We start from the raw sequence: 22744 nt of genomic DNA, 5'->3' as shown, positions 1-22744 counted from the left end.
CATTCTTTTTATCCCTTTTAATAATGCATGGACTTATTCATGAAAGTCACAGATGTGTCACGCCAAATTCTGTTACCAAAGAATAATATTATATTTCCTATCTATATCTATATGCATATTATTATTGTATATATTTAGCTAACTCAAAAGAAAATCAAATTCCTTTTATCGTTAAAATTGCACATTATTTTATACCTAGAGCAATGTTTATGAATATAATACATGTGGGAAGTGTACAATTCATTTCCCTCTAAATCTCTTTTTTCAATTTTTTTTCACATGAAAACTAATATTGAATAATATAATCTTTTACACTTATAATATAAAATTTTGTAGGTTCATTCACCATAAGTCATAACATAATACAAGTAATTTGGATTCAAAATATTAGTCATAGTATTAGTATATATAAATTAATTGAAATAATGTCATATCTACCCTCCTATAGTCCCATGTCCATAAGTTGTTCATTCTGTTTCTTTCTTTCCTTAATAAGTCTTTCAATCTTCCAGCATACACATCTATTGGTTTCACCTTTATATCATCATGGCTCATTTTTTCAATGATTCCACATAGCTTTCAAGATCAATACACCCTTATATATGTTCTCACTCAACCCATATAAAATCTTGGCTAAGAAACTCATTTTCTGTATAAAGTTTGCATCTTTTTCAGTTTCAAGATTTTAAAGATTCAAGTATTATGGATAAGCTCTCTGGTCATGATCAAGTGGATGATCAAATGGATATGCCACCCGGGTTCCGGTTTCACCCGACCGATGAAGAACTAATCACTCATTATTTGTTGAAAAAAGTTGTTGATGACAACTTTGTTGCTAAGGCAATTGGTGAGGTGGATATGAATAAAACTGAACCTTGGGAATTGCCTTGTGAGTTCCTTAACCTTTTAACTTCTAACTTCTAACTTTTATAGTTTGTAAGTTGTAACTTTGTATTTAATTTGTTTGTTACAACTTAATAATTTTTTAAACTTTTGTTTGAAAAGGGATGGCAAAATTAGGAGGGAAAGAGTGGTATTTCTTTTGTGTTAGGGACAAGAAGTACCCAACTGGATTAAGGACAAACCGAGCAACCGCGGCTGGTTATTGGAAAGCTACTGGGAAAGATAAGGAGATCTTTCGAAAGCGGTTGCTGATCGGAATGAAGAAAACATTGGTTTTCTACATGGGAAGAGCTCCAAAAGGAGAAAAGACTAATTGGGTGATTCATGAGTATAGATTAGCTGGTAAATCATCTATGTCAAACTTGCCAACATCAACTAAGGTAATTTGTTCTTGATTCCCCTGTTTTTACTCTGTTTTTCCTCTGGCTTTACTCTGTTTTTGCTCTGTTTTCCTCTGTTTTACTCTGTTTTGCTCTGTTTTTTTAAGATGTATATGATTAATGATTCTGATTATGTGTGATTTGAATTGTAGAATGAATGGGTGATCTCTCGCGTGGTTTACAAGACTTCAGGGGGGAAAGAAAGTGAACATTTCGGAGCTGATTAAGACGGATTCAGGTGGCGTTGCTACTTCTCTACCGCCATTGGAGTCTCCGACGGGTTTAGGCGTCAAGATTAATAATCAAAACATACCCGAGTCGTTTCACGTGCCCTGCTTCTCCAATGCCATCGAATCCAATTCCAATATGTTGTTCGACGTCCAATCGGATCCAATTATGCATCAATTCCCTTCAGGTTCACGGTTTCCAATGTGCGATCAAGCGATGTTGAGGGGTTTAATGTATGGTCACGGGTTAAAGATGGAGACGGAGGTGTTAACTGGGTCAGGGTCAGAGGACATGGGGGTGAATATTGAAAAGGGTACAAAGGGAATTGAAGATCAAGAAGCTCCATCAACTTCAGGTGGACCAATTGATTTGGATTGTCTTTGGAGTTATTGAAGTTAATAATTGGGAACAACAAGTTGTTTGGATGATGAATGTATGTTTGCTGGTTGATGTTGAAAGCTTGAAAGGGTATGATGATTGATGGTTGAGTTTGAGGCAAACTTATATGATATGACAAAGAAAAAAAATTAAGAGATTGTAGATAAGATTATTATTAGTACTTAATTTTGTATTAATTATGAGGTAAGTAGTCATATTATAATAATCATCAACATTATATGATATTATTCATGCATCTTGAGACATGAGATATCTAATTGGTTGGTAAGGAGTGTTGTTATGTTGACAAATATGATTTTGTTTCATAGTATTAGTTCCTAGAATCCTAGGTAACATGTTTTAATTGATAAATCAACATAGATAATGAGAAGTGGTTGTTATTGTTAATAATAATTTATTCTGTTTTTTAAAAGTTTTATAATTATAAAATGTGAAATCATTACATAAACCAACTCATTCTAATATGGTTTTAACCTTTTTGTTAAATATGTGAATATTGTTAATCAGAAATAAAAATAATAATAATAATTTAGAGTAATGATACACATTCAATGATCGGATACTACTTCAAGTGTTGTGACGAATGAACCTTCTGAAATTGTCACATGGAGTTTTCATAAATAGAAACAAAGAATCCTCCACGAAATAAACTACATATATTGACATCAAAATTGATTTTTGTGATTTGTTGTCATCAAGAAAACATCAATATCCGGTTGTTAAAACACGCGTAGTTAAAATTAGTTTTACCTTTACATAGAATTCACAACTAGCGTATAATATGACAAAGTTGTATTTTTTTTTATAAACGTAAGTTTATGTTATGTTAAAGATTGTACATGGTCGAATAACCCTTAGATATGTACAGTGTATACGTGTAGAGATGTTCAACGAAACCGGTTCCTGGAACCGAACCGGTGGACCCGAACCGGACCCGAACCGGTTCCTACCCGTTTTTTGTAGGAACCGGACCCTATCTGATTCAACCCGATGATCCGTGACCGGTTCTTGCATTTCTGAGTGGGGGCGGGTAGGAACCGGAACCGAACCGGAACCGGTTCTGGAACCGAACCATCCGGAACCGGTTCCTAACCGGTTCTAGCCGTTGGATCGAATATAGCCGTTGGAAATCGTTTTTTTGGCCGCTTTTTGACCGTTGGGGTCAAAAATAGCCGTTTTTTGGCTCCCCCAAGCACCCCACTACTAGTATAAATAGGTATTTGGTGTCATGGGTTCATCACAACACTCAAAACGCAAACCCGAACGCAAAAGAATACAAAAAAACGCTATTACAACGTTTTAAGTTCTCTAATCTCTTGTTTTCTCTTCTATATTCATATTTGTTGTTATGGCTGCCTCACAATCATCGGTTGGTCAAGGTTCCAACGCCGAACCAAGTTTCGTTCGTATTGTACCTCATAATCGTAATCAAGAGATTTGGTGCAATTGGGATTTGGTTGAATTGAGTGATAACCATTCATTGAAGGCTCGGTGCAAGTTTTGTGGGATTTATTTAAACAAATACGAATCGTAGTTTAGAATCCAAATCGCAAACGAAAAACGAAAAAAAAAAATAAAAATTTTTACACTGTAACCGGTTGGAACCGGTTACGGTACAGGAACCGGGTTAGGAACCGGTAAGAACCGGTTAGATAGGTTAGGGGTCCGAGGGTGGGAGAACCGGTTCGGTTCCCTAACCGGTTCGAGCCTGGAACCGGTTTAAAAGGGGGTTTTGAATATAGGAACCGGTTAGGAACCGGTTCCGGTTCCTAGTCCCAAACCGTTTTGAACATGCCTATATACGTGTATAACTGATTCGGTCAATTTGATACTTTTCTTCAACTTCTTTTTTACTTTTTAGTATTGCTTTAAAAACTACAACTTGAAATTACGTATTGAAACAATTATGTCACCTAGTTTATCTAATCATAAATGTATAAATCAAGTTGGTATGATTAGTATTAAAACTTACGTGTTATAGTTAAAGAACATTTTTAGAAAAATATAGGAATGTTGAAATTAAGGTTGGACATATGCAAGATTAGTTTTATTTATTATAAATATTTTTTATGCATAAATTCATGGAAATATATACAAAAGGATTAATACCCTCAACAATATGCTTGGTGCAATTTTAGCAATCCACCAAATCAAATTAGACCATATATTGTGGTTTATTAAATTAATAGTAACTTTTGTGGTTCTAAATTACCTGGCATATTATTTGTTTTCTGGAATCATCCATAATTTGGTAAGGGCCCTCATTTTGTTAAATGTTTTTAATCAATGGTGAAAATGACAAAACGAATGCGTTAAGTACTAGATAATATTAAGAAATCAAAATATTACTTTAATACTTCTAAAAATTTCCTGAATGATAATAAAATACAAAATTTGTTTTGTTTTAAAGTTCGATGTCAATTTCGATTTTATATTTTAATGAATATATATTTTTCTGCATTTTATATAGGTCTAATAACTCATTTTGAAATATGATACTGAAAGGAAGGTGATTCTTAAAGCATCTATATTAACAAACCCAAACAAATTACAAACTGTTACATCATCATCACATTACATTCCAATTTATTTACAAAAATTTCACTTTCTTTCACAACAAAGATCCACAAACCCCATTAAAAATATCAAATATGTATATATATATAATATACATGTGTGTATGTGAGAGGGATGCCACATCATATGTTCGTTGCATGTTTACAACAACAAACCGCCCAAGGTGGACTTGACTCCAAGACGATGGGGTTAGTGATGTCGTCCACTGCAGGGCCACCTACCCCGGACCTCAAGAAGTGGTGCTTGTTGTGATTTATGGATGCTCTTAAATGTATGTAATCTCAAAACATTCATTATTAGTGAAAAGAGAACAAAAGAGAGCACATGGTGTATAGGAAATAAACATTTGATAGGGTTTGATATATGTGATGATTGTGATAGAGTGAAGATCGGATAATAGGAATAAGATGGAAGAACGAATGTATTAACGAAAACGTAAGGGTTATAAGTTCCAGGCCTAGCCCTATCTCAATGCATAAGCAGGAGCCATGACAATGCCATATTCAACATAAAACATACTCCCTCTCCTTATTAGCTATAAATACCTATTAATAGAAATATAAATTGTACTTAACCCCTCCTCAAAATAGATAATTGATATTTAGATCAGAACTAGATCATGATTCCTATCAACATTTTTAAGAAATAAGCTTACAACAATAGTACAGGTGGGTTGAAAGCAAATCAACAAATGCATGTAAAAATGAATGTATTTAAAAGACCATCTTCATTAACACCCAAAATACAATATGACAACATGTGCCTTAAAATATTGAACTAAAAGTCTAAAATACAAAAAGTTTAAACAACTAAATTGGTTTCTCAAGTTGCACCTTATAAAATACACACTAAATTAAAAAAAATACACCCTACTTATGTTCATACACACTCTCTAGTATCTTCTTCCTTTTTATCTTCAACCAGTTTTTTATCAAAACATTCAAAGGTCAACTAGTTAATTCTAACAACTGTCCTGTGAGGCTGTGATATGGTAAAAGTCAATTCTGCATACAAAAGCTACCTATGCATTTTCGGCCTCTGAAACAAAAAAATCAAAAAAAAAGTAAAAATTATACTGCTTTCATTGAGAGACGAACTCAAGACCTCCCGCTTACTAAACGGGTGCTCTAACCAACTGAGCTATGAAAGCAACTTTAAATGCTAAAACCTATATTCACTTTTAACTTTATCATACTATCATTTCCCACCACAGCAACTGGATCAGGTTGCAATGGTGAATGCTACCCTGAAATGAATATAAAGCCAATTTGCCATACAATACGCTACATTCATTCCTTTTCTTGTTTGGCTAGTACAACATAAGCAAGATGTATTTGTTTGCATTCATCACGGAGACGGTGCTTGCTAAATCTCTTTCATATTATAGGGAGACTTCATCGATTCTTCTTATCTCATCGACGCTCCCCAAACGAACATGAGATAGACTTGTAAACTGGTATGTCCGTACTAGATAACATAAATACCAAACAAAGCCAAAGGTGTAAAATAGAAATATGGCAATTAAAGCATCATCATATATTCATATAGCATAAGTCTAAGCACGCATAAAAATAACATAATAAGATGGCTATCAATCTCCGCCAGAAATATAAAAATACGGATAAGGGTGCACTGCTCTGCTATGCCATTGCATATCATATCTAAAACACCCCTACAAGATTATTAACAGGAAACCATATGATGAATCAGGCTACTATGATGCAATACTGTCTGTATATCATAGCTACAAAACATTCATCATAAAAGATTAAAGCCCAACCTGGTGTCACAAACACTGACCGGTACCTTGTTACAAGTCCCCAACTGAGGAAGAATAGATACCTGCCTAAAAAGTCAAAACGCGTTCCTTTTCTGGGAAAGAGGGTGGTATTTGGTTCTTGTTCAAACTGTGGCATCAAGAGAAGTGACAGGATGGAAATGGAATATAAATAAAATATTATCACATTTCATTATTGCCCTCCAAAGCACTTTGAATAAAGCTTTACAGTATCATCATAATCATGATCCAGATAAAGATAAACATAAGTGATGCTGATTAGGAATTGCTAAACTCATCATTTTTACGGAGTCGGGCGGATGTATCCAAAAAATGTTCACAACAAATAATAATCCAGGTCAACTCCTCTGTCAACAAGCAGGGCACTATTTTACCTCTCGTATTAAGCAAAGTATGCAACTAATTAATAAATAATCAAGAACCAGATAAAGATAAACATAATGTGATGATGATTAGGAACTGTTAAATTGATAAATTATTACAGCGGAAGTAACCAAGAAACTTCTGAAAACGGCTCACGAAAGTTATAATCCAGACTGTTAACAAGCAATTAACTAACAATATAGTGATATCAGTAAGAGCAATACCCTATGTACTTATTAAGAAGTCTCATAATCTACAAAACTCTGATATACATCCTATGTCCATGATTCATGTTATCAGACTATCATTCTTAACCAAAAAACAATGAAGATAAGAGTGCACTGCATATAGTATCTAAAATGGCCAGACACAAAGATTATAGTTCTCGACATAACAGCACGTCACAAAATAAACATAGGGTCAAGTTATTCTACAAAGGGTTACAAAAATGAGAAGTGTGAGAAGCCATAAATAATTAACATGTGTCAAGTGTGGACCAAAAGGAAAAGAGTATAGAGGTAATTGTACACATTTTCTCTCTCCACATGCAATGCACATGTTAATACCCCCATCATTTTAGAACGTCTATAACTTTTTCGTATGATATTTTTTTTAAAAAAAAAACTTTATCATAATAACAAGCGTTTTTTTATCTTTAATATGAGTATAATTTTGTTATATAAAATTTAAAACAAAAATTACGTTATTATGTCTTTTCGCACACCATTGTGTCTTTTCGCTTATCATTGTGTCTTTTTTCGTCATTGTGTCTTTTCGCACACCATTGTGTTTTTTCGCTTATCATTGTGTCTTTTCGCACACTATTGTGTCTTTTCGCTTATCATTGTGTCTTTTTTCGTCATTGTGTCTTTTCGCACACCATTGTGTCGTTTCGCTTATCATTGTGTCTTTTCGCTTATCATTGTGTCTTTTTTCGTCACTGTGTCTTTTCGCACACCATTGTGTCTTTTTTCGTCATTGTGTCTTTTTCGCACACCATTGTGTCTTTTCGCTTATCATTGTGTCTTTTTTCGTCATTGTGTCCTTTCGCACACCAGTGTGTCTTTTCGCTTATAATTGTGTCTTTTTTCGTCATTGTGTCTTTTCGCACACCATTGTGTCTTTTTTCGTCATTGTGTCTTTTCTCACACCATTGTGTCTTTTCGCATATCATTGTGTCTTTTTTTGTCATTGTGTTTTTTAGTCATTGTGTCTTTTCTCACACCATTGTGTCTTTTCGCATATCATTGTGCCTTTTTTCGTCATTGTGTCTTTCAACTCATCATTATGTTTTTTAAATACTAATAACACCGTTGTGTAATAAGAATATGTAAAAATAACGATAAAATAACAACAAATTATCTAATACATAAAACACAATGATTAATACATGTTACACAATAACTTGAAACGTAAAACACAATGGTGAATAGGTATAACACAATGACCTAAAACGTAAGACACAATGGTGAATACGTATAACACAATGACCTAAAACGTAAGACACAATGGTGAATATATATAACATAATGGAAACAACATATTACACAATGAACAACAAAAGACACAATTAAAACCCATTAATTTTTTTTATATATAACAATATGATACTCATATTAAAGATAAAAAAACGATTATTATTATGGTGAATTTTTTTTTAAAAAATAATGTCGTATGAAAAAGTTATGAAAATTTTAAAATGATAGGGGAATTGGCATGTGTCTTGCATGTGGAGAGAGAAAGTCAACAAAGGTGGATTATTACTTTCATGTCTTTTCTATCAATTTTTATTTATTAAATTAATCTCAGTCATTCAAATTTAAGATCAATGAACTAAATTCCTTCTCACCCTTCTCATTTTTATTGTTCTTTGTATTTTAAATTTACCCAATAAACATATATGAACAAAAAGGTTTACCAAAATGTTATTTTAACACCACTTTTTTTCAACAAAATTTATCTAAATGAGATTTTCAAAACATTAAAGAAAAATCATTAAAAAATTGCTTTCATTGAGAGTCAAACTCAAGACCTCCCTCTTACTAAACGGGTGCTCTAACCAACTGAGCTATGAAAGCAAGCTGATATACATCCCTACACTCTCTTTTCATTTTATCAAATTATCATTTCCCGCCACAGAAAGTGGATGAGGTTGCAATGGTGCATTGCGTATTCCCCACAATAAGACGACTACAAGTCTAGCCAATATCAAATATGACATATCAACAGAAGCAACTTGAATGTATGTACATCATAACTAGTAACTACTAAAACAAACATTCATCTACAAAGGTTCTGATGCAGGAGCATCCGGCCCATAATTTGACCCGACCCGATAGCCGGCCCGTGAGGAAGAATCATTGGAGAAGGGAACAAGTAGGGGTGCAAATGAGCCGAGCTGCTCGGGAGCTCGTCGATAAAAAGCTCGAAAAAAGTCGAGCCTGAGCCTCAAATAAAGCTCGTATAGTTATTGAGCCTAAGCCTGAACTTTGTGTGGAAAGCTCGTTTAGGCTCATTGAGCCTTTTGAGCTTTGGCTCGTTTAAGATACTACACGAGCTCGAGCTGAGCTTAGGCTTGTTTTATTTTAAAGTATATAAAAATAAAAACTTATATAACTTAATTAAACAAATATTAAACCGAGCTTGAAAAACAACTCAAGAGCCAATCCGATCTCGAGCTTTAGATAAATAGCTCGAAATGAGACGAGCTCGAGCTCGAGCTACAAGTCAAAACAGGCAGAGCCTGGCCTGACTCGTTTACACCCCTGGGAACAACTTATTCGAATTCAAGATCAAGTTTATCTTTTTATCTTTTGTTGGATATTTGCTACCTATTTTATATCTAGAATTATTTAGTATAAACAGAGGGCTAGGATTTAATGTCTAGTTAATCAATCGATGTTTTAGAAATAAGCATAAGCTGTTAAGCTTACCGACCAAATACTTCGGTTCATAAAGCCTTTAAATATAATCATTTGTTATTGAGCCATTTAACGTCAACAGGTGAATTAACTAGATTCAAATTCAACCCCAACTCATGATCATAACCAATTTGAAGCAGACTCGGTACTAAATGAATGAACCCTCATTAACATTAATAAGGGCAAGTAAAAAGCTTTATTATAGTTCTAGAATAGTTAAATTTAGGTAACTCTGACATGCTATATTCACTTATACAAGCAGCATAACACATAATGTAATTTATAAGCAAGAAGCTAGTGATTAAAATGCATTAAAGTTGATTAATATTAATAAAGTTATAAATATACCTCAGGAGGGGACAACAAGAACCATGAAAACAACATTTGTTCATCGGTGCCTGCTGGATGTTCCCGGTACACATCTCTTATTTCCCAAAATAGCCAGAGCTTAAGTAAAACCAAGAACATCTTTGTCAAAATGATTTATGGTAGCAGGTTGTTCTAAAACATATCGGAACCAGCCAGCGCGGGTGTCACAAACCCTGACCTGACTGTCTTTCTTACAACCGCTCGTGCTATATAAGAATTATGGTACTTGCTGACACCATAGGCTAGTGAACTCAGGTCAACTCCACTTTCAAAAAGCAGGGCATGATTTTACCCCTCTTAACCAACAACTATAACTTATTAAGCAAAGTATGCTACTATTTAATAAGTTATGTCTAAAATAGCCACACGCAATGATTATAGTACTGCTAGCCATAACAACACAAATGGATAAGAAAATATATGAACTACAGTCTAAAGATTTATAAAATGTATTTTGACACCACTTTTAGCTTTAATATTAGATTTATCCTACATGAGATGTTCCAAATATTGAAGAAAAAGAAGATAAAAAGGGTTGCTTTCATTGAGATTTGAACTCAAGACCTCCCGCTTACTAAACGGGTGCTCTAACCAACTGAGCTATGAAAGCAAGCTAATATACACCCTCACATTTTCTTTTCATTTTATCAAATTATCATTTCCCACCACAAAAAGTGGATGAGGTTGCAATGGTGCGTAATCCCCACAATAAGACGACTACAAGTCGAGCCATTATCAAATATGACATATCAACGAAGCAACTTGAATGTATGTACATCATAACTAGTAACTACTAAAACAAACATTCATCTACAAAGGTTCTGATGCAAGAGCATTCGACCCGACCCTATAGACAGCCTGTTTAGAGGAAAAATTGGAGTGGGAACAAGTAGGGGTGCAAATGAACCAAGCTGCTCACGAGCTACTCGAGCTCGGATCGATAAAAAGCTCGAAACAAGTTGAGATTTTTCGAGCCCGAGCCTCAAATAAAGTTAGTATAGTTATTGAGCCTGATCTCGAGCTTTGTATGGAAAGCTCGTTTAGGCTCATCGAGCCTTGTGTAATTTTAAGTTTTTCCTCTTTTAAACTTCTATGTATTTATTTTACACTACACAACCAAGCTCGAGCCGAGCTTTGGCTCATTTAAGGTACTACACGAGCTCGAGCCAGGCTTATGCTTGTTTTATTTTAAAGTATATAAAAATAAAAACTTATATAACTTGATAAACAAATAGCAAACGAACCGAGCCCGAGCTTGAAAAAACAACTCAAGAGCCGATCTCGAGCTTTAGAAATAGCTCGAAATGAGCCGAGCTCGAGATCGAGCTCTTGTAATTCAAAACAGGCAGATATCGGCTAGACTCGTTTACACCCCTGGGAACAAATTATTTGAATTCAAGATAAAGTTTATCTTTTTATCGTTTGGTGGATATTTAGTTACCTATTTTTATATCTTGGATTCAAGTTAAACTTTCGGTTCGGAAAGCCTTTGAATATAATCATTAGTTCTTGAGCCATTTGATTGCTATTCGATTAGCTCATGATCCCATTGCATAACTAATTTGAAGCAGAGCCAATAGTATATAAGAGAATATGTCTGTGTACAAGTTCATGGTGTAATTCAAAAGTAAAGATCCTTAAATGAACCATATTAATATGTGTGTTTACCTTTGGTTGGATGGGCACATCAAGAACCATAATAACAGCCCAAATGTGATCTGATCTGATCTGATTAAACCCAGATCCGAAAAGTCCTTAATTGCATCGGCAGCAGGTGATCATGATCGATCATGATCAGAAATAAGAGTGTCGCTGACATGTACTTTAGGGTTCAAATTAATAAGTCCAAAAAATAACTTCTTGCAACTTAAATAGTTCTTGTTCTTGAAACAAAAGTCCTTTTGTGTATAGTTCTAGATTTTTTTATAGTTTTATGATAACCTTAATATATTGAGAGAAGTTAATTTTTTATTTTTTATAACTTTCTTTATCATTAAATTCAAAAGAGTAAAGTGTCATTTTAGTCCTTGTGGTTTGACAAATAATGCGAATTTAGTCCAAAATGTTTATTTTTTGCATATGGACCCTCCACGTTTCCCAGTTCTTGCCAATTACATCCAAATCACTAACCCGTTAAATTGTATCGTTAAGTCAGGGTAGACATGTCTTTTCACTATTTCTTTATTATAATATTTATTTCAGTGAACTGCGGTTTTCGTCCTTGTGGTTTGTGCAAATATGCGGTTTTAGTCCAACAGTTTTAAGTTTGCAATTTTCTTCCCTATGGTTTCATTTCACTTGCAATTAAACTCGAATTCCCTAATCTCGTTAAGTTTGGTTGTTAAACCCATCAATGTGCCCTTCACGTGAGGGTCAATTTTGTTCATTCTTTTTTCCCTTTTTCCCCAAATACACCCCAGCTGTTACACTCCGGCTTAGGGCCTAGGCGTATGACCAATAGTTGGTACCTGTTTTATAAATACATCAGAGTTGCGGTTTATTTTAGCCGAAGACTTTGGTTGAATAAAATATTAATTTATTTGAAAACTTCTCGGATAATAAATACCCAAGTGTTTGATTTATTAATCATGTTTAAATCTTGTTAAAATATTTTAATAATTTAAAATTGAGCCATCATTACCTTGCGAGTATCTAACTCCATGAATGTCTTGCTACCTGTATTAATCTGTTTCCCTGAAATGTGGAGAAAAATACGTCAGCTAAATGATGGTGAACACGTATGACTCTATAAAACATTTGAATGACATTATAATACAAACATAGTTTTCTTGACAATCTCAGCGGAAGCATTTCTACTTCCGGTATATGTACCACTGCCCTACACACATAACAGTATTATCCGAGCCAAACGGCCCTGAACAGAGAACTGGTCATGACCGTTGCAGCCCGCGGCTTCTTTGCATTTGATTGATTGATTGGGCTTTAACAGTTATGTTTGGATACAGACACATGCGTATTCGGTCTGAGTTGATTTTATTCTCTACTTTGTATAATAACGTTTTAGAGATTGCATGATCTCATGTAAGCATTGATTGACTCGTTAAGACAAACACCCGTTCGTCTCATTGAGTATAATATGTTTTGACTGATTGAAAAGGTTAACGTATTCACCTGCGATTGACTGTTCTGAATGATATGGTGATCTCGTTTGAAACCTTGACTGTGAATGATTGACTGATTGATTGATTGATTGATGATTGACCTATTATAAAATAGGTTTATATAAATATCCAGATCGTCTCTTGATCCGGCTATAGACCTTTAGTCGGGTTTAAATAGCTTTAAACCTTGATTGATCATTTGTTTGAATAGAATATTTAGACTCGTAGTCTTTCTGTTTATTTACCAAATCATATGATGAGTTTCTTCTTCATGAAGAAACATCTATAATCTGTCTCTTCTTCAAGAAGAAACATTCATTGACTGCTATGCATGTAAAATCTTATGTTTCTTATACATGAAGAAACAATGTTTTAGCTATATTCTTTGTATACGAATGCTATGTTTCTTAATCGTGAAGAAACTATATTTCCTTATGAATGTAAAACTGATGTTTCTTAGTTGTAAAGAAACACTATTATAATCCTTTGTATCTTTAAAGCTTATGTAAACATAATTATGATCAAGGTTTGGGCTATACCCCTGACTATGGTCCAAGCCATATAATAATAATACCATAATGACTTAGGTCAGAACCCTTACCTTACACGGGTATTCGAAGTTAGATACCTAAGTTCGTACGAGCAGCACTTCTACTCTATGTCGCATACTGGTGCTTAGATTGTCAGCACTTCGGGGCTTAGCACGAACTTCGAGGTTGGCACGCAAAACGAGGCAACATATGGTGGCCGTCGTGATGTGCACGTACTTCGGGGTAGAACGTCGGGTTATTTTCGGATGACACACACTTCAAGGAACACGTCGAGTATTTGCACAGATTACGAGGTAATGATTGTCGGGTTGGTGGCACGCAAAACGATGCTTGACACGCAAACCGAGGTAGAGAGAGTGGATTTCTAGAGATAGAGGCTGTGTTTGGTGTGTGGGGAATGAGCTCGTGGCCTCCCCTTTTATAGCTGATCTCGCACTCCATCGCGGTACGCGATGGAGTTCTTCCATGTGGCCGTCGGGTACCGTGACGCCGCCACTTATGCATGAACGCCACGTGTCCTGCCTTGCTGCCACGTGTCACCTGGGTGTGACACGTGTCCCTGAGTCATCACGGTCCATCGCGGTACGCGATGACCGTCTTCTTGGACTCGTCGCGTAGCGCGATGGGTCATTGAATATTATTTTTCACTTTTAGTCCCTTGTCTTTGATAGCTTGTCATTTCTAGTCCGATTCTCGTTGTCCAAAAATACTAAGGCGGCTCACGGCGATGCGAAGTGCAAAGTGCGCCACATTGCGCCCATCGCCCGAGCGCGTGCGCGTGCGCGTCGGGTGCTTCGCACCCTCCGCTAGAACCACAGGGTGCATGCTAGGCATATAAGAATATTATTATGGAAAATCTCTTCCTTATAAAGAGCTTCCATTTTTCTTTACCACTTTCCATGTGGGATGGGTTTTAATTTCGTTATTTATACCCGTGTGGAATGCTTGCACTTTCTTACATCTTTCAATGTGGGATGGAATTTCCTTATTCCATATCCTTAACATAAGATAACTTTATTCATGGAATATTTTTATTTCCTTATAGAATAGTTTTATTTTCTTTATTTGAATTTTCTCATTACTTATTAGAGAATAATTTGATCCTTGAACTTACTAAGTTGTCAAATTTGGACCAAAATTTTGGGGATGTTACACCAGCCTCTCATGTGAGGGGGTTGCGAATTAGGGCTGAGGTTTATTTGGAGATAAAAAAGACAAAACTGATCGTCACATGAGGGGCACGCAAATGGGTTAACGACAAGACTTAACAATGCTAATAAATTCGGGTTTAATTGCAAGTGAAATGAAACCATAAGGAAGAAAATTGCAAATTTGAAACTACCGGATTAAAACTGCAGATTTGGACAAACCATAGGGACGAAAACCGCAGTTTACTTAAATAAGTATTATAATAAAGAAAGAGTGAAAAGACATGTCTACCCCTGACTTAACGATAAAATTTAACGGGGTTAGTGATTTGGATGTAATTGGCAAGAACTGGGAAACGTGGAGGGTCCATATGCAAAAAATAAACTTTTTGGACTAAATTTGCATTATTTGCCAAACCACAAGGACTAAAATGGCTCTTTACTCGATTCAAAATGATTACAATAAAGTGACAGACAAATGAACAACAAACTGTACCGCAACCCATTTTTAAATAGCAAAGCCACTTAAAAATATGTCCAATAAGAAAACTTAAAAACATTATCCCTTCATCATTGTATTTAACATTTATTTTAATTACCAAAGAATTACTAAAAGTAGTAAATTACTTGCAGAAGTTTAGTAGTTTAGAGTATAAAGTGTGTGTTCAATGATAAAAAAAAGTAATAAATTTTACTAAAGTAATTGATTAATTTAAATTCTAAAATAATTAATTATATTAGTTTATAATATTTGTTGTTTATAATTTATAAAGTATTTTATATATTTTATAATATTATTACTAAAGTGTACATATATATAAATATATAATTTAAAATATCTATATATTTTCAAACAAAGAATACAGGTTTTTTTCTTTTAATATAAAGTTCACTCTCTTATCATGTATAAGTACGTTCTTGTGAAAGAATGTCATCACACACTTTCAAAAATCTTGTTACTCCAATGATGTAGGATGCAAGAATTCCTAAGAATTTTTTATTGGGGTGCTCTTAAGAGTTCTGATTATTTAAGAATTTAACTATTCCTTGTTTCTGTTTATTATAATATCATTTTTTTCAAAGGACTTATAACCGAATAGTATTAAAGTGTTTGTTAAGTGGCGTCCCTCAAAATACTGAGAGTTCAAGGCTTGTTATGGACAAAAAGTTAGTGTGATAATTTGATATTTGAAAATATATATGTATGTGTGTATATATATATATTCATTCATTACCGATAATCTATAATATATATAAACGGAAACATAAAAATCCTACGTGTCGCGATGTGCTCGTTCCACCTTTTTTTGAAGTCACCAGATTTGCTTGATTTTTAAATGAAGGCTTCTAATGCATTTGACTCAAATTCACGGGTATGGATCTTATCAAACCCATATATTTTTTAAACGGGTTATAACATCTCATTAAATTAAAAACTAATCTCACCAAATATTTTATATAAAAATCCTATAAAGTAGGGATGTACTAAAAATTAATATCGGATTTATTTAAAAAAGATATATATTATTTATAATTAAAAAACCAATTTTATAGTAAAAAAAATAAACGGGTCTTGGGACTCATCAAACCCATATAGCTTTTAAAACAGGTTATTACATCTCATTTTTTGTGAAACAATTTATCATCAAACCATAAATATATTATTAATTTTCATACAATAAAAAAAGTAAAAATTCAAAAAATAAATAAATATTAAAAACAAATAACATAAAACAACCCCCGTAATACGGGGGATAAAAAACTAGTTTTGAATAAACTTTTACTCAATGTTCTCAGAACAAAATAGGTGATTAATTATTTAGGAGTCAAGGAACAAATCAATTTAGTCAAGTGTTTTCAAGAAACAGTCAATTCCATTTCTAAATGATAAAACTCCATTCCCATATACCAAAGGCTGCAACAAGTCATTAAACAATTAGTAACAAAAAGTTCTTGCTTTCATTGAGAGTCGAACTCAAGACCTCCCGCTTACTAAACGGGTGCTCTAACCAACTGAGCTATGAAAGCTATTTGACTTGTATCCGCACCTGATCTTTTAATTTTATCAAATTATTCTTCCCACCAGCCACCAGAAGAAAGAGATAAGGGGCACTACAAACAATGCCATTGCATATGGTATGAATAGCCCCACAAGATTATTATAGTTCTAGACATAACATCACAAATCAATACTCGCTTACTAAACGCGGGTGCTATACTGCTATCAGCTATGAATGCAATCTGATGAGCATTCCCTTTACATTTTACCAAATAATGGTTCCCGTCAACGAGAAATGGATAATGGTGCACCAACATACGGTATCTAAAATAGGCCTGCAAGATGATTATATTTCTAGCCATAACATTTCTCGCAGGACAAAAAAAGTTAACATAAAAAGGATGCTTTCATTGAGAGGCGAACTCAAGACCTCCCGCTTACTAAACGGGTGCTCTAACCATCTGAGCTATGAAAGCAAGCTGACATACATACCCGATAATATTATACACTTTCATTTTATCTAACTATCCTTTCACACCACAACAAATGGATCAGGTTGCAGTGGTGCACAGTGCACTGCATGTCTGACCTTGAATGTATGTATATCATATCTAAACTATTACAGTGGTGGATCAAGGAAACAAGGTTCAAATAAGAAGGCACAAGTGCACACCAGATCCAGGGTTGTTTAATTCTTAAGTTTGTACACTGTCAAACCAAATGCCCAAACTTTTCTGTTATGCATCTTCTTTTAGGTTGTGGATAAACTTCAACCAATTCAATGGTTACTGTTAGATGTTCCCAGTGAAGGTGTTAACCCTGAATTCACATGTGAAACGGGTCAAAATGAAGTTAAGGTTAAAGATTTTTAGAGTTTAAGTTGTTTAGTCTATTCGATAGTGTTATAGGTTGAGTTTATTTATCATGTTAGTTAGGATTAATATAGGTTTGGTATATATAGGGTCTTGTTTAATGTCCCTAAATGGGATTCATGGCGAAGAATAGATTCCTGCCAAAAAAGCGAAACCCTGTTTCTTTTGCAAAAAAGACGGTTTTTAGTCATCGTTCAACAGTGGCATGACTCAAATTGTTGAACTGATCAATAATATGGTTACACCGAGCAAAAGTGACCAGAAACTACTAAAAACGGATTTATTAATAATATATCATCCAGGTCAAAGAGAATAGTTTTTGTGTGCGCTTATCGAACCTAACAATGGCATTAAAATCATCAAAAACCTTGTTTGCAACATGCAAACCAGTTACCTCTGATATACTATGTTCACCTATACTTCATTCTTTTAAGTTGTATAATAATACATTAGATTGGCTCATTTCAGTTTAAACAAAACTTAATAATGCAGAATGCAATGTAAAAGCAATTGACTAGTAATGTACAAGTAACTAATATGTATATGTATGTAGTATCAGAAACCGCACAAGGCTATTTGGTGTAGAATCTTGAAAATGACAGAACTTGATAAAAGAACCAAAAGACTCAACCGAAATTCGGTCTGTTCAACTCAGGAAATAAAATAATATATAAAAAATAAAGAAAAAGAACATAAAAATGTATGCTTTCATTGAGAGTCGAACTCAAGACCTCCCGCTTACTAAACGGGTGCTCTAACCAACTGAGCTATGAAAGCAAGCTGATGTTCATCCACACAGTCACTTTATATTTAACAAGTTATCCTTCTTTACCACAGAAAATGGATAAGGGTGCACTACAGACAATTTGGTTGCATATGGTATGATATTGGTATCTAAAATATCCCTACAAAATGATTATAGGTCTAGCCATAACATCAGATATCAATAAGAAAATAGATGTACCTGAACTAAAGGTTTATATTATGTTAATTTGATACTACTTTTCATTTAAATGAAAGACTCATCTATAATTCTATATGAGGTTTTCAACATACTAACTGATTCAGTCGCTGAAATAAAAAAAGTAAAAAAAAACATAAAAATGTTTGCTTTCATTGAGATTTGAACTCAAGACCTCCCGCTTACTAAACGGGTACTCTAACCATCTGAGCTATGAAAGCAAGTTAATGTACTACATACCCTATAATATACAAACTTTCATTTTATCAAACTATAATCATTTCCCACCACAGCATGTGGATCAGGTTGCAATGGTGCACCGTGCACTGCAAGTCCCCTATCATAAGAAGATTACAAGTCTAGTCATGATTTCAAATATTACATACCAATGGGAGCAAACAGTGAATGTATGCATATCATAAGTATTAAAACGTAACGAACGTTCATCAACAAAGTCAATGGCGGTTTGGCAGGCCAAAACTTATAAGCGAGAGGTTCATCACAAGGTTCCCTTCCCCTGGTTCTCTTATTGCAATAAAAAAAGCCTAGTGGAGCGAGGAAACAAAGTTCAATTCGCAAGGTACAAGCCAAATTTAGCATTGCCTTATTCTGGAAAGATGGTATTTTGTTCTTATTCGAACGGTGGCATCAAGAAAAGCGACTAGGACAGATTAATTATCACATTTCATGATTACCTAAAGAAAGCTTTGATCTTTATCACAAACGAGAAACATTTCATCATCATCATAAGTTCATACATTGATGATGTCAAAATAGTTTGAAATCTTTAGTATGCTACCAAAACACTTAAGAGAAGTCTGACTCAAACTGTCGAATTGATCAATTTTTCGGGGAATCAAACAAAAGTAACCATAAAACCTCTGGAAACAGTTCACATAAGAGATCATTCAGGTCTACTCCTAGCACCACAGTCAGCAAATAGGCCAAGATTTTACCCCTCTCATCAAGCGATAAACTACTACTACTACTACTGCTACTGCTACTGCTGCTGCTTCTGCTGCCACTCCCACTACCACTACCACTACCACCACCACCACTACTACCACCACTACTACCACTACCACCACCACCACCACTACTACCACTACCACCACTACCACTACCACTACTACTACCACTACCACTACTACCACTACCACCACCACCACTACTACTACTACTACTACCACCACCACCACGACTACTACTACTACTACCACCACCACCACGACTACTACTACTACTACCACCACCACTACGACTACCACTACCACTGCCACTGCCACTACTACTACCACTGCTACTACCACTACGACTACGACTACCACCACCACCACTGCTGCTGCTGCTGCTACTACTGCTACTACTACTACTACTACTACTACGTATTCAAACTACTCATATCAAGCGGTATATAACTATGTACTCCCACTACATTTTCTATCATCAAATTCAGGTGGAAAAGACAACACATAATCAATGAGATTCTAATGTTAAACAACTAGATGAAATTGCTACTCCTCCGCATCGATTGGATCATGACTTCATCAAGTTCTTTAAAATTAACTATCTAGCCTAACAATCAATATGTGTGAAAGTTCATGATCTAATTCAAACTGTACTAATTAATAATCTCCATTCTGATCATTTCAGTTTGAAGAAACTATAATACTAATACAGAATGTAATGTAATGTAAAAGTAAGTAGCTTGTAAGTAATTGATTGATTATAAAGATAAAAGGCATACCATTGGAAAGCTTGGGTAGATCGAAGGAATTCACTGATCAGAGATCGACGGTGACTTTTGTAGTTTAGTTTGGGAATTAGGGTTCATAATTCCTTCAAATTAACTCCCGAATTACGTTATACTATTCAACTCTTTTTTCTTCTCCTTTTATTTTTTCCGGTTTTGTTGTCCAAATCTACGGATTTAGTCTGATAACGTCAAATTTGTGATTTTTGTTTATGTGGTTTTATTTCACTTGCAATTAAACTCAAATTCGTTAATCACGTTAAGTCTGATCATTAAACTCATCAGCGTACCATTCACATAAGGGACAATTTGGTCTTTTTTTTCCAAATATACCCAAGCCCCTAAGTGAGGGGGCTTGCGAATTACGACTGGGGTTTATTTGTGGAGAAAAAGAACAAAAATTCCCCTCACGTGAGGGGCATGTTGATGGTTTTAAAGACCATACTTAACGGGTTAATGAATTCGGGTTAATTGCAAGTGAAATGAAACCACGGGGTCAAAAATCGTAAATTTGAAACCATTTGACTAAAACCGCATATTTGGATAAACCACAGGGACGAAAACCACAGTTCAGTTTATGTGTTTTATATGAAATATCGTTGAATAAAAAACTTGTGGTAACCCAACTGTAAGATCGCAAACACTAGATAACCCATATGATACCTACCGTTGCCCAAAGATCCACTAGGGTAAAAACCCGTTTAAGATCGGATTCAAACTTGAAAACTCGCGGCCTTCATCCACATATCTACTTCCCCTCCAATATCAGTTGATCTAAAATTCGTTAATTACAAGTTCAGCAAAAGTCATTTTAACTATTAAGTTTTACGATGGTTGATAAATATATATTTGAGAAAGTGAAAAAGTAAAAGTTCATTACTAAATTTCTATTTTTTTAAAGTAATTATAAAGTTAGTTCTTTTATAAATAGTAGGGCTATAAGTGAACTGAACCAGGCGAGGCATACTCATTGTTCGTCCGTTAAGTTTTTGCCGGACAAACGGACGGTTTACGAACACCCTACCGAACAAAAATTTATGTTCGTGTTAGTTCACTAAAGAACTGTAAACGTACGTTAACAAACACTAATAGACAACTGAGCACTAACAGACACTAATGGACAAACAAATACCAATGGACACTAATCAATGTTAATGGACAAACAAACATAAACATATCAAAATAGTTAACATAAACACTAATGGACATTACACCACATGATATCTAGAATACTTAAAAACTTAACATAGTAACCAAACACTTAATCATATGAAAATAATGTTTCGGTGTTCAAAATCCACAAACTTCTAGTGTTTCGCGAGAAGCAAGCTTCAAATTCTTCATTCTTCAAGGAATTTTAACATACACAACACTATTTACCAGAGGTTCACGGACACCGTTGAACGAACACGGCCTTTTTCCGTGTTTGTCCGTTAAGCAACTGAACAAAGTTTTTTTTTTGTCCGTGTCCGGTTCGTTTATTAAACGAACGAATATAAACGAACTTCCTACCGAACGGGGAGCCGGACGTGAGCTGGACATAGCAGATTGCATGGTTTCAGTAGATCGATTATCGAGTCACACAACCCGTGTTATTATGTTTAGCAACACATTTCAATAACATCATCACAAAACCAAGTTCACATATAAATCTAGCTTTAGATATGAATCTAAGCATTCACAAAGCTAATGTACATGTTAAGCACATCACCCTTGTATGTTAGTCACATGATGCCATCAAACTAGTTACCTTGACATCCAAGAACAGTTCTTGAAGTGAAAAACTAAACTTTAAAAGATGCACCAAAATTACAATAGATGATACCCTAACAATATGAGCCAAAAAAAAAAAATCAAGCAACAATGTTAATTGAGTTTATCTAAAGAATTATCAATACCACACAAGTAAATTCTAAAATGCACCTTCAAAAAGTACAATTTTCACAAAATGCAATTAAGCTCGAATTAGCATTCCATTTAAAGCCGATATAAAAAAAATTAAATGCTTTCATTGAGAGTCGAACTCAAGACCTCCCGCTTACTAAACGGGTGCTCTAACCAACTGAGCTATGAAAGCAAGTTGATCTACATACCCTATAATAATATATCTCCTTTCATTAAAACAAACTCTCATTTCTCACCGTAACAAGTGGATCAGGTTGCAATGGTGCACCACACCATTAGACAGATTACATGATTCCAAGTTTCCAACATCACATATCTGTGGAAGCAAACTTTGAACATATGCATTTCATAACTACTAAAAAATTTATCAACAAAGACTCAGAAGAGAAGAAAACCGTAAAAGTGTATGTCCACCACAGTATTTAATATGAGGGACTGCTTCATTAATATCAGTCAGTCCTTGTTATCTTATTGCAATTACAAAAGGCATATAGC

General features: G+C 34.5%; 8 non-coding genes and 1 pseudogene across 9 annotated transcripts; 1 reads left to right on the top strand and 8 right to left on the bottom strand.

The window, feature by feature from the left end:
• Positions 1-452: 452 nt before the first annotated feature.
• Positions 453-2225, top strand: LOC143588487 (NAC domain-containing protein 79-like; annotated as a pseudogene). Its single transcript, XR_013145118.1, has 3 exons — positions 453-889; positions 1006-1283; positions 1436-2225. The product of XR_013145118.1 is annotated as an NAC domain-containing protein 79-like (transcript).
• A 3338-nt stretch (positions 2226-5563) lies between these two features.
• On the bottom strand, positions 5564-5637 carry TRNAT-AGU (transfer RNA threonine (anticodon AGU)). The gene has a single exon. It is a non-coding gene; the product is annotated as a tRNA-Thr (tRNA).
• A 3015-nt stretch (positions 5638-8652) lies between these two features.
• TRNAT-AGU (transfer RNA threonine (anticodon AGU)) lies at positions 8653-8726 on the bottom strand. Its single transcript has one exon. It is a non-coding gene; the product is annotated as a tRNA-Thr (tRNA).
• Positions 8727-10474: 1748 nt separating this feature from the next.
• On the bottom strand, positions 10475-10548 carry TRNAT-AGU (transfer RNA threonine (anticodon AGU)). Its single transcript has one exon. It is a non-coding gene; the product is annotated as a tRNA-Thr (tRNA).
• A 6165-nt stretch (positions 10549-16713) lies between these two features.
• Positions 16714-16787, bottom strand: TRNAT-AGU (transfer RNA threonine (anticodon AGU)). The gene has a single exon. It is a non-coding gene; the product is annotated as a tRNA-Thr (tRNA).
• A 373-nt stretch (positions 16788-17160) lies between these two features.
• TRNAT-AGU (transfer RNA threonine (anticodon AGU)) lies at positions 17161-17234 on the bottom strand. Its single transcript has one exon. It is a non-coding gene; the product is annotated as a tRNA-Thr (tRNA).
• A 1099-nt stretch (positions 17235-18333) lies between these two features.
• TRNAT-AGU (transfer RNA threonine (anticodon AGU)) lies at positions 18334-18407 on the bottom strand. Its single transcript has one exon. It is a non-coding gene; the product is annotated as a tRNA-Thr (tRNA).
• Positions 18408-18738: 331 nt separating this feature from the next.
• TRNAT-AGU (transfer RNA threonine (anticodon AGU)) lies at positions 18739-18812 on the bottom strand. Its single transcript has one exon. It is a non-coding gene; the product is annotated as a tRNA-Thr (tRNA).
• A 3535-nt stretch (positions 18813-22347) lies between these two features.
• On the bottom strand, positions 22348-22421 carry TRNAT-AGU (transfer RNA threonine (anticodon AGU)). Its single transcript has one exon. It is a non-coding gene; the product is annotated as a tRNA-Thr (tRNA).
• Positions 22422-22744: the final 323 nt, after the last annotated feature.

This window comes from Bidens hawaiensis, unplaced genomic scaffold (assembly GCF_021521415.1).
Source record: "Bidens hawaiensis isolate Kalapana, Puna unplaced genomic scaffold, B.hawaiensis_p1.1 tig00036417_1, whole genome shotgun sequence".
NCBI classification, from domain to species: Eukaryota; Viridiplantae; Streptophyta; class Magnoliopsida; order Asterales; family Asteraceae; genus Bidens; species Bidens hawaiensis.
This window is presented reverse-complemented; position numbering and strand designations above follow the sequence as displayed.